An 18,463-nucleotide genomic window follows, 5' to 3' on the forward strand; every position below is an offset into this window, starting at 1 on the left:
TTTTCCAGAATTATTTATTTTGTGACTATGAGTACACTGTAACTATCTTCAGACACACCAGAAGAAGGCCTCATCCCATTACCGATGGTTGGGAGCCACCATGTGCTTGCTGGGGATTGAAAACTCAGGACCTCTGGAGGAGCGGCCAGGGCTCTTAACCGCTGAGACATCTCTCCAGCCCTCTTTTTCCAGTTTTAAATAAGCCTCGTTAGTTGAGCGATCTGGGGAGTTGCTTTTCTTTCCAATTTGTGTGTGGGGGGGGGGCAGCAATGGATCCAGTATCCAATTCCCCTTTCTCTCGATAACATCTTATTACAGTAAGATGGCTCGATTTCATTTGCAATTACTTTCTTATTCTAGACGAAGGTTGATGAATAAATCTTCTTGTCGCTCCATGAAGGAGGGAATAAAATAATATTTGGCTAGGTCTATATTCCTTCATTTTTATTTCTCTTTGTTTCTTGTCCTTTCTTTAAAAGAAAGAGGTCAACAAATCGGTGTGTACCACCACCACCACCACCACCACCACCACCACCACCACCACCACCACCACCACCACCACCACCGAGTTGTAGGGATCCATTATGGGCCCCTGTCTGTCTGCCTGTCTGATTCATTCGTGTTTATTTAAACGTCCTCCAATGATGGTTGTGCAGTGAAAGAAATGCGTGCCCGAGCTCGAGCTCGTGCGCAAACACACACACACACACACACACACACACACACACACACACACACACCACACGGGGGGGGGCAATGGGGGGTGAGGAGGAGGAGGAGGAGGAGGAGGAGGAAAGGAGGATTTGGGTTGTGGTTTGAGGATTTGAAGGTTTAGCCCTGCAATGTTCCTTACAACTTAAAAACTTTGTGACACACAAAGCGATATTCATTTTCTCCTTCTACTTTTCACTCTGTAGACCAAGATGGCAGACTATATCAGCCTTTGTGGAATGTGACCTTGTATTGCTTTGCCCTACTCTGCTCTGCTCTGCTCTGCTCTGCTCAACTTAACAGACGTGTTTTTGCTTTTGTTTATGATTTTTGCTTGCTTGCTTGCTCGCTCGCTCCCATGACTTGACTGTGGTTTCCCTTTCTATTACAGCACGGTGACCAGACTGCCTTGGGGTAATCAGAAAGGAGGCCAGAAGCAGTCTTTTTCTGACGCACTGAGACTACATACCAGCCGATTTGGAGGAAAAGATATCCCTCTCTCCCTCCCTCCCTCCCTCCCTCCCTCCCTCCCTCCCTCCCTCCTCCCTCCCTCCCTCCTTGACCCATTTTCCCTCTTTCCCGATACACTCAATAAATTTAAAGTAAATCAATGAATCAAGTCTCTAGTAATTTATTTGTTGGGATTTATTTGTTGGAAATTATCCCTCCACACCTTCGCCCCTCCCCCCACCACTCGAGGATGTCTCCCTGGGGGGGGGCGGGGGTTGGGTGGACTCGTGTAGGCATACCTCTCCTCCCTTGGCTTTCCGGTCCACTTCGCTCCAGCATACCTAACTCTTTGGAAATGGTAATAGAGTTCATGACACACCCTCACAGAGAGAGGAAGAGTCCGATCGTTCACTGATTCGCTCTCACCCAGCCTCGCCCTGACAGCTCAGGCATGTCTAAATCCGAATGTGGGCAATATTTACATGACTTGACTTGGTGCTTCTAACTTTTTCTCTCTCTTTTTTTTTTTTTTCTTTAGTATTTTTTTCTTTACCCTACAAACAGCACACTGCAGCTGTCTTCGGACACACAGCAGATCGATCCCATAACAGAGGGTTGTGAGCCACCATGGGAATAGAACTCAGGACCTCTGGAAGAACACAGTCAGAACTCTTAACTGCTGACTCCATTATTTCCGATTAATGTTTAATGTTTATTTTATTTTATTTTATTTTATTTTCGGAGCTGGGGACCGAACCCAGGGCCTTGTGCTTCCTAGGCAAGCGCTCTACCACTGAGCTAAATCCCCAACCCCAATGTTTAATGTTTAAATAAATAAACCTTGTAAAGAAATTAAGCATCTTAAAACCATAGGCATGTGCATCCCCTCCTCATTCGTTCATTCCCTCGCTCATTCATTCATTCATTCATTCAGACAGACAGACAGACAGACAGACAGACAGACAGACAACCAAAGTCTAGCCTTTAACAAAGCAAGAAAGCATACCCTGCGGGACGCACAGATGAATTCCTGAGGCTTACCCTGCAGAGCTTACATGAGGCTTAGTAAAGGACTGACCTGACAACAGCTACCTACATACGTTGAAAAGTCTACCTGGTATTGACGGATGATGACAAACTGTATGTGTGATACAAAACTGTATGTGTGGTTCCCCTTATAACTCATCTCGAAGAGCCCAGCTGTTGGGGCTCGTTCTTTTGGGGGGAAATGGAGGCTTTTCATCTTTCCCAAAGCTCCTCCTAGATCCTTTCTGTCCATCTGTCCATCCGTCCGTCCGTCCGTCTGTCCGTCCGTCCGTCCATCAAATTCTACCCTAGGCCTGCCCTTAGGTTGGTGGTCGTCCATTGAGTGCTAGTGACTTCTGACTTGTCTCTGTCTTCCCCTCTGAGAACTGTATTTAGATCTGATGCAGGCACGCAGGCAGGCAGGCAGGCAGGCAGGCAGGCAGGCAGGCAGGCAGGCAGGCCCTCCCTCGTTTTGAAACAGACAGACAGACAGACAGACAGACAGACCAAAGGGTCAATGACTGACTGCACTTAAAGGGGCTGTTGACTCCTCTTTGGAGTTACCGCTGTTTAAAACTTGCTTGATAAAATAAAGTCATCGAATCCAAACTACGCAAAGGGGACACTATAACAAATTACGACTGCTTGTGTATATAGAAAACAGGGTTTTTTCTTTCCCTTATTCCATTATGTATGTTTGCTTTTCTTCAAGAATAAAACCGGCTAGGTGGTGCCTCGGAGACTTTATTTTTTTTTCCCCCCAGGAGTCCCTTCGGGCCCTGCCAGCGGGAGCCTGGACCTCTGAGGCCAGAGAGGGTGTGCTGTATCCCCGGCTCGCTCCCTCCCTCCTGGGATCAATCTAAAAAATGGACAGTTTTGGACACAAGCTTAAGTAATGTTCAGCTCATTCATGCAAGAGAGGTGTAGGAAGGACAACACCCCCACCCCCACCCCCACCCCCACCCCTACCCCCACCCGACCAAATAATACCCTAACCAATAAAAACTAGCTCCTTACTCCTCCGCCTGAGGATTTCTGCGGTCTCATGGTTTGTTCTTGGTTGTTGTTGTTGTTGTTGTTGTTGTTGTTGTTGTTTTGTTTTGTTTTGTTTTGTTTTGTTTTGTGTTTTTCAGACTTTAAGACAAATGTAGGGGTTGGGGATTTAGCTCAGTGGTAGACCGCTTGCCTAGGAAGCACAAGGCCCCGGGTTCGGTCCTCAGCTCCGAAGAAAAAGGAAGAAAAAAACAAAAACAATAAGACAAATGCTTGTTGTGATTCTCATTTCATTTCAAGGCTGCTATTCTCTAAATCAGAAGGACTCCCTTACAATTCTTCATGGGTAAACTTGCTTTACATCCCTGACATCAACAACAAAAAGAATTCAGAAAGTGGTGATGGACCAATCTGTTTGGGTGTTTCTTGCCTGCTTGACCTTGACTCGCACAAGAGAGCATAGAGAATAAAATAAAGTAGGTGGATGGAGAGATGGCACCGTCGTTAAGAGCACTGATTGCTCTTACAGCGGTCCTGAGTTCAATACCCAGCCAACACATGGCGGCTTGCAACCATCTGTAATTGTCAATCATGCCCTCTTCTGGGGTGTCTGAAGACACCTACAGGGTACTCGAATAGACATAAAACAAACAAACAAACAAACAAATCTTTAACAATTAAAAACAAAAAGAATAAAATAAAGCGAAGGACCCGCCTTGGAGACCTGCCCGGTATTGCTCCAGAGTCTACTTTTTAAAACACAGAGATAGGGGTTGGGGTTTTAGCTCAGTGGTAGAGTCCTTGCCTAGCAAGCTCAAGGACCTGGGTTCAGTCCTCAGCTCTGGGGGAAGAAAAAAAATACACACACACACACACACACACACACACACACACACACACACACATATAGATAGATAGATAGAGAGAGAGAGAGAGAGAGAGAGAGAGAGAGAGAGAGAGAGTTTGACAGCAATAAAAAACAAAACAAAACCACTTTAAAATACAGAGATGTAAGGATACTCAGAGGGCTCAGAGGAAGCAACCAAGTGTTTGTTATATGGGTGCCAACAATATGGTTCATCTCTTCTTCTCTTCCACGTGGCATGGTGGCCAAGGTGGTGGGGAAACCACACAGTGAAAGGAATTGAACTACAGCACACAAGCAAGTCTCCCTCCCAGACATGAATAAAACTGAAATTAGGCTAAATGTACAATGAAAGGAAGCCAGGTGTTCGTGCATGTCTTTATTTCCATCATTCAAGAGGCAGAGGTGTTTAGAACTGTGTCTCTGTGAGATAGAGGAAGGCAGGCAGGCAGGCAGGCAGGCAGGCAGGCAGGCAGGCAGGCAGGCAGGCCTGATCTAGGTACTGATTTCCAGGTCTATGTGCAGACACCCCTGACTCAAATAAAGGAGTGAAAAGGAAAAAAAAAAATACAATTCACCTGGAAGGGTCAGCCAGCCATCAGATGCAGTGAACTAGAAAATTGGGATTCTCAACTGAGGCCTGTTCCCTCCCTCCCTCCCTCCCTCCCTCCCTCCCTCCCTTCCTTCCTTCCTTCCTGGCTTACAGACAGCCAGGTCCAAGCCCAAAAGAGTCCAGCAAGGAGCTTAGAGACTATGAGAGAGTGCACAGGTGTTCTAGGGAGGAATCAGCTCACCACCCAGCATCCCCATTTGGGTTCTTGTGCAATCGACACAGGGAGATTGACAATCTGGAATTTAGTGAGAAATCAAACAAGGGACACAGAATGCAAAATATTTATTTACACAGCAAGTGGGTCAGTTGGATTAGCAAGCTAGGACACCCACCCCCGACCCCATCCCAGCCCCCTACCACTGCCGGGTCTCCCTTCCTTGTTATCCCTTTCTCATGCCTCCCTCAATATGGGCACACAGGACCAGGAACATGTTTCTCTCAAAAACGCGTTTTCTGCTGTGAACTCAGTCTGGCAGAGAGTGAGTGGGTGAAGGATCCCTAAAGACCAGAGGGTTTATTAGAGGAAGGCTACCTCACAGTGTTCTTCACACCAGGAACAACAACAACAACAACAACAACAACAACAACAACAACAACAACAACAACAGCAGCAGCAACAGCAACAGCAACAATGAATCAACAAATGGTGGACAGGAGATGAGCAGGGATGCTGGGGGGATGGGAGGGAGGGTAGGGCTGGTGAATCTGCACCTCCCTGAAGGTCTGCCTGTGAAATACTGGTTGATATATGCCTAGTTGAGGACAATATTCCCCTCTCCTGTGGTTTTCAATGGGAGATGACTTCATTGCCAGAGACTATGGAATTGTTTCCATTTTCCCCTTCAAGAACTGTGTTTAGATCTGTTACAGACAGGCTCTGGGTTTTGAAACAAACAAACAAACAAACACACACACACACACACACACACAACGAGAGAGAGAGAGAGAGAGAGAGAGAGAGAGAGAGAGAATAGAGAAAAACAGAGACAGACACAAGAGAATTTGATCTCTCTCTCTCTCTCTCTCTCTCTCTCTCTCTCTCTCTCTCTCTCTTTCTCTCCCCCTCCCCCCTCCCCTAGTTTCTCAGACTGGGTTTCTCTGTATTCGTCTGTAGGGCGGGAAGGACTGAAACTCTCAGATTCACCTTTCTCTGCCTCCCTAGTGCTGCTTTGATGGTAGTTTGGGGAGATTGGGATAGGAAGTAAAAAAGCTTGAGTGCTGATATCAAAGCCTCCCCTCCCCCCCACATGCATGCATGCATACACACACACACACACACACACACACACACACACACACACCCCTACCTGTCTCCTTCACACAGTTATTAAAAACTTTTTAACTGTGATCTAGAAAGTGTCTAGATCATAGCTTCAGAGTCAGCACATCCTCTCCATACAGAAGACACTGACTGACTGACTGACTGACTGACTGACTGACTGACTGACTGACTGACGGACGGACGGACGGACACACACACACACACACACACACACACACACACACACAAATACATATTTATATATTTAAAATGATGCTTAAAAAAAACCCGTCTTCCTGTATAACGGAGGTTTAAAGGGAATCTGGCTGACAGCACGTTTTTGTGGTGTTTTAATTCCTTTTTTTTTTTTTTAACCAAATAGGAGGGAGATCTGTTGTCCCTTTTATTAAAAGCCAAAGTATTAAGTGGCGAGCCGATGTTTCAACTTTCACCATTCTGTTCCTTTCACCAAAAAGAGGGGGTTCTTTGGCTTTTCCTTTCCTTTTTGAAACAAAACGAAAGGAGGAGCTCGACCAGTTGGCCTAGCTTCCCTGTTCCTTTTCCCTCTTCCATGGTATGCTCGATGAAATAAAGTAAACAAATGAAGTTTCTAGTTATGTATTTGTTTGGGAGACCCGAACTATCTCTCAAGAGAGAGTTGCGGGTGTTGGGGATTTAGCTCAGTGGTAGAGCGCTTGCCTAGCAAGCGCAAGGCCCTGGGTTCGGTCCCCAGCTACGGAAAAAAAAAAAAAAAAAAAAGAAAAAAAAAAAAAGAAAGAAAGAAAGAAAGAAAGAAAGAAAGAAAGAAAAGAAAAAAAGAAAAGGAAAAAAAAACGAGAGAGTTGCATCTCCCCGCCGCCCCCCCCCACACAAGGCCTCCTCCCTGTATGTGGGGGGAGGGGGAGGGGTGGACAGGAGCTAGCTGAGAGGGGGTGGGGTGGGGCGGGGCTGGAGAATATGCAGGTTCCTGAAGGTCAGTCGGGGAAGTACTGCTGCTGCCCTAGCACGCTTCAGTGCCTCTTTAGAGTTTAGAGTTTTCTAAAGTTTTCTGCCTGAAATCAGCGAGTGATGATTTCACTGTGAAATGATGTCTGATCATCGCTCTCGCTGTCCTGTCAGGGCTCCGGCTCCTGGCAAATGTCTGACTGAAGGAAACCTTAGTTAGACTCACACCCAGCTGTTTGGAAATGGTAATGGAGTTGATAGCACACCCTGGGGGAAAGAGGCAGACTCCCTTTTTGCTCACTCTCAATTCCCAGCCTCGCCCTGCCAGCTCGGGGATTTCTAAGTAAGGGTGAATCTGGACCATATATGTACAGGGTTTGGCGTTTCTGATTCATGTTTAATGTTTAGTTAAATAAAGCTTGTCAAGGGCTGGAGAGATGGCTCCGAGGTTAAGAGCACTCACCGCTCTGCTCTTCCAGAGGTCCTGAGTTCGATTCCACAGAAACCACATGGTGGCTCACAACCCTCTGCAAAGGGATATCCCATGCACTCTACTGCCCTGTGTATGTGAAAAGGGCTTTAGTGTACTCAATGTAAGTGAAAATAAATAAGTAAACCTTTAAAAGAATGAAACAAAATGAAGCTTGCAAAGAAATTGAGCATCTTAAAATGCCAGGCACGTTTATCCGCTCCTTTTATTTTATTTCGTGTGTGGATCACATAACCACAGAGGTGGTTCCCCTTCCCTTAACCTCGACAGCCCAACTGGGACAGAAGTGCAAACTATCATCTACCTATCTGGGAGTGGAGTGGTTGGATACAGGGAGATGGAGCATTTGCAGTTAGTAAAGTTCTGATGTCGGTTTTTATTTCCTTTCATTTTTGGATAGATATCGGGAGCCTTTTTTTTTTTTAAGTACAAATTTTGTTTTCTGTGCAACATTCTGATCATAGTTTCCCATCGCAAAGCTCTTTCCAGATCCTTCCTCCCCATCCACCACCCCGTACTAACCCAGGCCTGCCCTTAGATGTGGTTGATGCATACCCAGGTGAGTCTCCATTGGAGAAAGGACGATATTCCCATCTCCTATGACTGTCAATGGCCGATGACCTAAATGCCAGTGACTTCGGACTTGACTCCATTTTCCCCTCTGAGAACTGGGTTTGGATCTGTTGAACGCAGGCAGGCCCTCGGTTTTGAAACAAACAAACAAACAAACAAACAAACAAACAAACAAACAAACACACCAAAAAATATTTAAAGCAGGCAACAACTGCCTGCACGCCAAGAGACTGTTGACTCCTCTTTGGAGATAGTACGATGTGAAACTTGCTTAATACAGTAGAGTCCACACAACACAAAGGGAACACTTTAACAAATTATGAAGGAGAGAGGGGGGGGGTATGTTTATCTACCTCCTCTTGTTTCTCAGACTAGAGATTTCATCTTCCTCTGTCTCTCGAGTGCTGGTGGCTTTGCTGCTGGTTTGGGGGGGGGGGGTTGGGATAGGGATAGGAAGAGAAAAGGCTTGAGTGCTGATTTTAAAGCTCTCTCTCTCTCTAAAGCTCTCTCTCTCTAAAGCTCTCTCTCTCTCTCCCCCCCTCCTTCTCTCTCTCTTTACACACACACACACACACACACACACACACACACACACACACACACACACACACACACAGAGGAAGACAGGAAGACCTATCTAGATGCAACGTGAAGAAGGCCTATGTCAGATGAGTTAATGGCTAGGGAACTGTTAGCTGGCTAGTCTGCCATTTTGTTGCAGTTGCTAGTATTATAAGGACACTTTCTCATTGGTTGTTTCTGCTGTTGCTGCCAGAATTCATTACATATTCTGTTAGGCTCTTCTGTGTGATAACACACTCAGAAACCGAACACTGTAGGAGTCAGTCTAACTGCTTTCTTTGTTGTCTAGTTACCCGCAATAATCTTGGACCTGAACTGAACACCCAGCAGCACTTCCCGCACCCACCCATGTATAAGCTTTTATAACCTGGACCACCAACACTAGAGCGACAGGGCAGACAGAGACTATTTGGAACCGGACTTCCATTTTGAGTTTTTGTTTGTGTTCTTGTTTTTTTCTCCTGTCCTGTCCTGTCCTGTCCTGTCCTGTCCTGTCCTGTCCTCTCTGTCTGTCTGTCTGTCTGTCTGTCTGTCTGTCTGTCTGTAAATCCACACATATAGTTCTTTCCACATCTTATATCTCAAAACAAATAATGCTTGCTGTGATCCTCATTTCATTCAAGGGTACTACTCTCTAGACCAGAGGAGCCCCCTTACAATTCTCCACAGGTAGTGATGACCGGAGTGTTCAGTGCGACTAAGCAGGAATTATATGGTTGCCGCCATTATGCTTGATCTTACCGAAGGTAGGGTTGCGGGGCATGGTTGCCACGATGGCGACCAGTAGACCGTGATTGAGGAGACGGAACAATAATTAACCTACAATTCTCCCTCTCGGTCAACTGTTTCTCTGTCACTCTCTGTCTCTCTTCCCTCCTTCCCTCCCCCGTCTCTCAGACCTGAATGAGCATTGGAACTAAAGTAAATGTACATGTGAAAAGAAGCCAGGTGTGGTGCTGCATGTCTTTGATTGCATCACTTGAGAGGTGAAGGTGGGTAGAACTCTGTGAGCAGGCTGCAGACCTGATCCAGGTACTGATTTCCAGGGCTTTTGTGCAAAGACCCCTGACTCAACTAAAGAAATGAGGAGGAAAATAAAGAAACAGATACAATTAACTTGGAATAAACCAAACAAACTAAGAAAAAGGAAAGGCAGTAATGGAGTGGCCTGGCTTACAGAGGAGGGGCAGACATTTATCTGCCATTGCCTCCTCGGTTGAACACACAAACACACGCATGGGGGAGGGGGGAGAGACAGAGACAGAGAGAGACAGAGAGACAGAGAGAGGAAGAGAGACAGAGACAGGGAGACAGAGAGAGAGACAGACACAGAGAGAGAGAGACAGACAGACAGAGACAGAGAGACACAGAAAATTCGATCTCTCTCTCTCTCTCTCTCTCTCTCTCTCTCTCTCTCTCTCTCATCACAGGCTGAGCTCAGGGACAGTGAGTTCCACACTCACTCAGAGAAAAACTCTGTCTCCAGTCACCCTCACCCACACGCCTTCAAAATGATCCATTGTACTATTTTATATTTATGTCTGAGGAGCCCCTCTCCCTCCGCCTCCTCCTGTTACGTTGTAGAAACGTTTAATCCCAAACAGGGCTTCTCTCCTACCCTGCCTTGATGATTCTGTTCCTGGATAAAAGATACACAAGCTTTATTATCTACAGGAAGCCTTAAATAGCACTAGAAGACCTGGGCAGGCAGATATCTACCCTCTAGGTTGTTAGTTTTGGGGGTTTTGTTTGTTTGTTTGTTTTTGTGTTTTTTGTTGTTGTTTTTAATTTTTTTAGATTTGTTTTTTATTTATCTGAGTATGCTGCAGTTATCTTCAGACACACCAGAAGAGATCAATCAGATCTCATTACAGATGGTTGTGAGCCACCATGTGGTTGCTGGCAATTGAACTCAGGACGTCTGGAAGAGCAGTCAGTGCTCTTAACCGCTGAGCCATCTCTCCAGCCCCTGTTGTTGTTTTTTGTTTTGGTCAAAAACCTGGATTCTCGGGGTTGGGGATTTAGCTCAGTGGTAGAGCGCTTGCCTAGCAAGCGCAAGGCCCTGGGAAGAGCAAGGTCCCCAGCTCCGGAAAAAAAGAAAAGAGGAAGAAAAAACAAACAAAACAAACAAAACAAAAAAAAACCCTCTGGATTCTCAGGAGCTGTGTGGTGTGTCCTCTTATGTTCTGGTGCCCTCTTCTGGCATGCAGACATATAGGAATCAGAGAGAGCCCACATTTTTGTCCAGGAACAAACAAACTGCCAAACTGCCAAACAAACAACAAAGGATTGTAGGTTTTGACTGGCTCTGTAGGTTTCAGAGAAAGGCAGGGCAGACCTCTGTGAGTTTGGGACTAGACTACTCTACCGAGCAAGTTCCAGGGAGGGATTCCACAGGAGCACAGTGGACTGGACAAAATTTTGACTTTGTAATTTTATTTTTTGCCCAATTGGGATTTATGATTTGATTGTCACAAAACTTATACCTTTCATTTTATTTTATTTTCGGCCAAAATTTCATTTTCAGTTTCACTTCCGATTTAACTTTTAATTTCTTGTCGCGCTTATGTTCGGATCGAGTTAATTCTCTGGGGAGCTGTGCCCTTGCCACTGGTGCTGGCAGAAGGGGATCCCGAGATCTAGAGGTTCTGTGTGGTGGGCTGTGTGGCAGAGGAAAAAAATGAAATTAAGAACATATATAAATCTATGGATTTGTATAAGGAGAAACGTATGGTATGGTGGGAAGATGTAAGGGAGAGAAAAATAAAAAATAGATAGATAGATAGATAGATAGATAGATAGATAGATAGATAGATAGATAGAGTGATTCATGCTCCCAGCCTCCTATGTACAGAGTTCCCCGAGGCGTTTTTACTCGCCAAATAAAGACTGCGGTGTTTCCCAACACACCATGTGAATGTCCGTGGCTGTCGAAATTATTTCATTTATGTTTTTCACGTTTGTCGTCCGTGTCACTTCAAGGCCATTGTGACTTCAGTCTTGTTATTGATTCATATATGCTTTCTATTTCTTTTCATTTTTCAAAACCTTTTTGTCTAAATTGTATTTGTCATTCACCTTGATTTAAACATTTATTAAAGTCCAGTTTGCCATTTATTCGTATTTACTCGTATTTTATTATTATTTTATAAATTTATTCCATCATTTCGTTTCAGTCGTCTATATTTGCCCTTCATCTCGTTCCCGCTTTTCTTTTTTTTTCTTTTTTCTTTTTTCTTTTTTCAGAGCTGGGGACTGAATCCAGGGCCTTGCATTTGCTAGGCAAGCACTCTACCACAGAGCTAAATCCCCAACCCCGTCGTTCCCACTTTATGTCTGTTAACATTTAATTGTTTTATCTCCCTTGTCCTTCTGTGTCCCTCGTCTTAATTTCTGCTTTATTGTTTTCTTTTTTTTTTAAATTTATTTATTTAACGCATGTGAGTACACTGTAGCTGTCTTCAGACACACCAGAAGAGGGCATCAGGTCTCATTACAGATGGTTGTGAGCCACCATGTGGTTGCTGGGATTTGAACTCAGGACCTCTGGGAGAGCGGTCAGTGCTCTTAACCGCTGAGCCATCTCTCCATCCCATCTGTTTTATTGTTTACATCGCACTTACTCTGTTTTTATGGCGATCTATTAACTTTTTTCCATGTCAGTCGTCGGTATCTGTTGATCACCTTGATTTTTTTTTTTTCTTTTTTCTTTTTTTCGGAGCTGGGGACCGAACCCAGGGCCTTACTCTTGCTAGGCAAGCGCTCTACCACTGAGCTAAATCCCCAACCCCGATCACCTTGATTTTTGTTTTATTGTTTATTCACATTGACTCTTTATTCATTATTATTTTTAAGTAAAATAAAATAAATAAAATTTAAATATGGTAAAAATATTTGTTAAACAGATATTAAAAGGGAGGTCTACAGCAGATTTTTAAACTAACGGGCACACACACACACACACACACACACACACACACACACACACACACACACAAATTTCTCCCAGAGGTCCTGAGTTCAATTACCAGCAACCACAAGGTGGCTGACAACCATCTGTAATGGGATCTGATGCTCTCTTCTGGTGTGTCTGAAAATAGCTACAGTGTACTCTTACGCATAAATAAAATAAATAAATCTTTAAAAAAAATAAAATAAAATATGAGGTTGGCTCTCTTTGCTCCTCTCTTTGCTCTTTTGCTCTTCCTCTCTTCCCCTCTTCCCCTTTGTCCCTTCTCTCCCCATTCCCCTCCCAAATTCTCTCCACGTGCTCATGACTGGCCTTTACTCTCTTCTTCTACCTTTCTTCTCTCATTAAACCTCTCCGTGGAGGGGGAGGGGTGTGTGTGTGAGTGGGGGGAGGGGGGAATGAGGTTGACCAGTCTTCCTGTGTAACAGAGGTTTAAAAGGAGGCTGGTCGACAAAACGTTTTTTTGTGGTTTTTATTCTCTCTCTCTCTCTCTCTCTCTCTCTCTCTCTCTCTCTCTCTCTCTCTCTCTCTCTCTCTTAATCAACTCGGAAGTCGATCTGCTGTCCCTTTTATTAAAAGCCAAAGTATTAAGTGGCGAGCCGATGTTTCAACTTTCACCATTCTGTTCCTTTCACCAAAAAGAGGGGGTTCTTTGGCTTTTCCTTTCCTTTTTGAAACAAAACGAAAGGAGGAGCTCGACCAGTTGGCCTAGCTTCCCTGTTCCTTTTCCCTCTTCCACGGTATGCTCGATGAAATAAAGTAAATAAATGAAGTTTCTAGTTATGTATTTGTTTGGGAGACCCGAACTCTCTCTCAAGAGAGAGTTGCATCTTCCCGCTGCCGCCCCCCCCCCCCCACACACACACAAGGCCTCCTCCCTGTATGTGGGGGGAGGGGGAGGGGTGGACAGGAGCTAGCTGAGAGGGGGTGGGGTGGGGCGGGGCTGGAGAATATGCAGGTTCCTGAAGGTCAGTCGGGGAAGTACTGCTGCTGCCCTAGCACGCTTCAGTGCCTCTTTAGAGTTTAGAGTTTTCTAAAGTTTTCTGCCTGAAATCAGCGAGTGATGATTTCACTGTGAAATGATGTCTGATCATCGCTCTCGCTGTCCTGTCAGGGCTCCGGCTCCTGGCAAATGTCTGACTGAAGGAAACCTTAGTTAGACTCACACCCAGCTGTTTGGAAATGGTAATGGAGTTGATAGCACACCCTGGGGGAAAGAGGCAGACTCCCTTTTTGCTCACTCTCAATTCCCAGCCTCGCCCTGCCAGCTCGGGGATTTCTAAGTAAGGGTGAATCTGGACCATATATGTACAGGGTTTGGCGTTTCTGATTCATGTTTAATGTTTAGTTAAATAAAGCTTGTCAAGGGCTGGAGAGATGGCTCCGAGGTTAAGAGCACTCACCGCTCTGCTCTTCCAGAGGTCCTGAGTTCGATTCCACAGAAACCACATGGTGGCTCACAACCCTCTGCAAAGGGATATCCCATGCACTCTACTGCCCTGTGTATGTGAAAAGGGCTTTAGTGTACTCAATGTAAGTGAAAATAAATAAGTAAACCTTTAAAAGAATGAAACAAAATGAAGCTTGCAAAGAAATTGAGCATCTTAAAATGCCAGGCACGTTTATCCGCTCCTTTTATTTTATTTCGTGTGTGGATCACATAACCACAGAGGTGGTTCCCCTTCCCTTAACCTCGACAGCCCAACTGGGACAGAAGTGCAAACTATCATCTACCTATCTGGGAGTGGAGTGGTTGGATACAGGGAGATGGAGCATTTGCAGTTAGTAAAGTTCTGATGTCGGTTTTTATTTCCTTTCATTTTTGGATAGATATCGGGAGCCTTTTTTTTTTTTAAGTACAAATTTTGTTTTCTGTGCAACATTCTGATCATAGTTTCCCATCGCAAAGCTCTTTCCAGATCCTTCCTCCCCATCCACCACCCCGTACTAACCCAGGCCTGCCCTTAGATGTGGTTGATGCATACCCAGGTGAGTCTCCATTGGAGAAAGGACGATATTCCCATCTCCTATGACTGTCAATGGCCGATGACCTAAATGCCAGTGACTTCGGACTTGACTCCATTTTCCCCTCTGAGAACTGGGTTTGGATCTGTTGAACGCAGGCAGGCCCTCGGTTTTGAAACAAACAAACAAACAAACAAACAAACAAACAAACAAACACACCAAAAAATATTTAAAGCAGGCAACAACTGCCTGCACGCCAAGAGACTGTTGACTCCTCTTTGGAGATAGTACGATGTGAAACTTGCTTAATACAGTAGAGTCCACACAACACAAAGGGAACACTTTAACAAATTATGAAGGAGAGAGGGGGGGGGTATGTTTATCTACCTCCTCTTGTTTCTCAGACTAGAGATTTCATCTTCCTCTGTCTCTCGAGTGCTGGTGGCTTTGCTGCTGGTTTGGGGGGGGGGGGTTGGGATAGGGATAGGAAGAGAAAAGGCTTGAGTGCTGATTTTAAAGCTCTCTCTCTCTCTAAAGCTCTCTCTCTCTAAAGCTCTCTCTCTCTCTCCCCCCCTCCTTCTCTCTCTCTTTACACACACACACACACACACACACACACACACACACACACACACACACACACACACACTGGAGAGGAAGACAGGAAGACCTATCTAGATGCAACGTGAAGAAGGCCTATGTCAGATGAGTTAATGGCTAGGGAACTGTTAGCTGGCTAGTCTGCCATTTTGTTGCAGTTGCTAGTATTATAAGGACACTTTCTCATTGGTTGTTTCTGCTGTTGCTGCCAGAATTCATTACATATTCTGTTAGGCTCTTCTGTGTGATAACACACTCAGAAACCGAACACTGTAGGAGTCAGTCTAACTGCTTTCTTTGTTGTCTAGTTACCCGCAATAATCTTGGACCTGAACTGAACACCCAGCAGCACTTCCCGCACCCACCCATGTATAAGCTTTTATAACCTGGACCACCAACACTAGAGCGACAGGGCAGACAGAGACTATTTGGAACCGGACTTCCATTTTGAGTTTTTGTTTGTGTTCTTGTTTTTTTCTCCTGTCCTGTCCTGTCCTGTCCTGTCCTGTCCTGTCCTGTCCTCTCTGTCTGTCTGTCTGTCTGTCTGTCTGTCTGTCTGTCTGTAAATCCACACATATAGTTCTTTCCACATCTTATATCTCAAAACAAATAATGCTTGCTGTGATCCTCATTTCATTCAAGGGTACTACTCTCTAGACCAGAGGAGCCCCCTTACAATTCTCCACAGGTAGTGATGACCGGAGTGTTCAGTGCGACTAAGCAGGAATTATATGGTTGCCGCCATTATGCTTGATCTTACCGAAGGTAGGGTTGCGGGGCATGGTTGCCACGATGGCGACCAGTAGACCGTGATTGAGGAGACGGAACAATAATTAACCTACAATTCTCCCTCTCGGTCAACTGTTTCTCTGTCACTCTCTGTCTCTCTTCCCTCCTTCCCTCCCCCGTCTCTCAGACCTGAATGAGCATTGGAACTAAAGTAAATGTACATGTGAAAAGAAGCCAGGTGTGGTGCTGCATGTCTTTGATTGCATCACTTGAGAGGTGAAGGTGGGTAGAACTCTGTGAGCAGGCTGCAGACCTGATCCAGGTACTGATTTCCAGGGCTTTTGTGCAAAGACCCCTGACTCAACTAAAGAAATGAGGAGGAAAATAAAGAAACAGATACAATTAACTTGGAATAAACCAAACAAACTAAGAAAAAGGAAAGGCAGTAATGGAGTGGCCTGGCTTACAGAGGAGGGGCAGACATTTATCTGCCATTGCCTCCTCGGTTGAACACACAAACACACGCATGGGGGAGGGGGGAGAGACAGAGACAGAGAGAGACAGAGAGACAGAGAGAGGAAGAGAGACAGAGACAGGGAGACAGAGAGAGAGACAGACACAGAGAGAGAGAGACAGACAGACAGAGACAGAGAGACACAGAAAATTCGATCTCTCTCTCTCTCTCTCTCTCTCTCTCTCTCTCTCTCTCTCTCATCACAGGCTGAGCTCAGGGACAGTGAGTTCCACACTCACTCAGAGAAAAACTCTGTCTCCAGTCACCCTCACCCACACGCCTTCAAAATGATCCATTGTACTATTTTAGATTTATGTCTGAGGAGCCCCTCTCCCTCCGCCTCCTCCTGTTACGTTGTAGAAACGTTTAATCCCAAACAGGGCTTCTCTCCTACCCTGCCTTGATGATTCTGTTCCTGGATAAAAGATACACAAGCTTTATTATCTACAGGAAGCCTTAAATAGCACTAGAAGACCTGGGCAGGCAGATATCTACCCTCTAGGTTGTTAGTTTTGGGGGTTTTGTTTGTTTGTTTGTTTTTGTGTTTTTTGTTGTTGTTTTTAATTTTTTTAGATTTGTTTTTTATTTATCTGAGTATGCTGCAGTTATCTTCAGACACACCAGAAGAGATCAATCAGATCTCATTACAGATGGTTGTGAGCCACCATGTGGTTGCTGGCAATTGAACTCAGGACGTCTGGAAGAGCAGTCAGTGCTCTTAACCGCTGAGCCATCTCTCCAGCCCCTGTTGTTGTTTTTTGTTTTGGTCAAAAACCTGGATTCTCGGGGTTGGGGATTTAGCTCAGTGGTAGAGCGCTTGCCTAGCAAGCGCAAGGCCCTGGGAAGAGCAAGGTCCCCAGCTCCGGAAAAAAAGAAAAGAGGAAGAAAAAACAAACAAAACAAACAAAACAAAAAAAAACCCTCTGGATTCTCAGGAGCTGTGTGGTGTGTCCTCTTATGTTCTGGTGCCCTCTTCTGGCATGCAGACATATAGGAATCAGAGAGAGCCCACATTTTTGTCCAGGAACAAACAAACTGCCAAACTGCCAAACAAACAACAAAGGATTGTAGGTTTTGACTGGCTCTGTAGGTTTCAGAGAAAGGCAGGGCAGACCTCTGTGAGTTTGGGACTAGACTACTCTACCGAGCAAGTTCCAGGGAGGGATTCCACAGGAGCACAGTGGACTGGACAAAATTTTGACTTTGTAATTTTATTTTTTGCCCAATTGGGATTTATGATTTGATTGTCACAAAACTTATACCTTTCATTTTATTTTATTTTCGGCCAAAATTTCATTTTCAGTTTCACTTCCGATTTAACTTTTAATTTCTTGTCGCGCTTATGTTCGGATCGAGTTAATTCTCTGGGGAGCTGTGCCCTTGCCACTGGTGCTGGCAGAAGGGGATCCCGAGATCTAGAGGTTCTGTGTGGTGGGCTGTGTGGCAGAGGAAAAAAATGAAATTAAGAACATATATAAATCTATGGATTTGTATAAGGAGAAACGTATGGTATGGTGGGAAGATGTAAGGGAGAGAAAAATAAAAAATAGATAGATAGATAGATAGATAGATAGATAGATAGATAGATAGATAGATAGAGTGATTCATGCTCCCAGCCTCCTATGTACAGAGTTCCCCGAGGCGTTTTTACTCGCCAAATAAAGACTGCGGTGTTTCCCAACACACCATGTGAATGTCCGTGGCTGTCGAAATTATTTCATTTATGTTTTTCACGTTTGTCGTCCGTGTCACTTCAAGGCCATTGTGACTTCAGTCTTGTTATTGATTCATATATGCTTTCTATTTCTTTTCATTTTTCAAAACCTTTTTGTCTAAATTGTATTTGTCATTCACCTTGATTTAAACATTTATTAAAGTCCAGTTTGCCATTTATTCGTATTTACTCGTATTTTATTATTATTTTATAAATTTATTCCATCATTTCGTTTCAGTCGTCTATATTTGCCCTTCATCTCGTTCCCGCTTTTCTTTTTTTTTCTTTTTTCTTTTTTCTTTTTTCAGAGCTGGGGACTGAATCCAGGGCCTTGCATTTGCTAGGCAAGCACTCTACCACAGAGCTAAATCCCCAACCCCGTCGTTCCCACTTTATGTCTGTTAACATTTAATTGTTTTATCTCCCTTGTCCTTCTGTGTCCCTCGTCTTAATTTCTGCTTT

At 44.8% G+C, this 18,463-nt stretch overlaps 1 long non-coding RNA gene across 2 annotated transcripts in view; it reads left to right on the forward strand.

The window, feature by feature from the left end:
* Positions 1 to 1,330, forward strand: part of LOC147997572 (uncharacterized) — an 18,551-nt gene extending 17,221 nt beyond the window's left edge. Inside the window, exons 2-3 of one of the 2 annotated variants that reach the window (XR_015647726.1) lie at positions 9 to 207; positions 1,103 to 1,330. This is a non-coding gene — a long non-coding RNA (uncharacterized LOC147997572). The remainder of the gene's footprint in view (positions 1 to 8; positions 208 to 1,102) is intronic. The other variant, XR_015647728.1, reaches the window with a different exon arrangement.
* Positions 1,331 to 18,463: the final 17,133 nt, after the last annotated feature.

Source organism: Rattus norvegicus, unplaced genomic scaffold (genome assembly GCF_021556685.1).
Source record: "Rattus norvegicus strain SHRSP/BbbUtx unplaced genomic scaffold, alternate assembly SHRSP_T2T unassigned-0000113, whole genome shotgun sequence".
Classification (NCBI taxonomy): domain Eukaryota; kingdom Metazoa; phylum Chordata; class Mammalia; order Rodentia; family Muridae; genus Rattus; species Rattus norvegicus.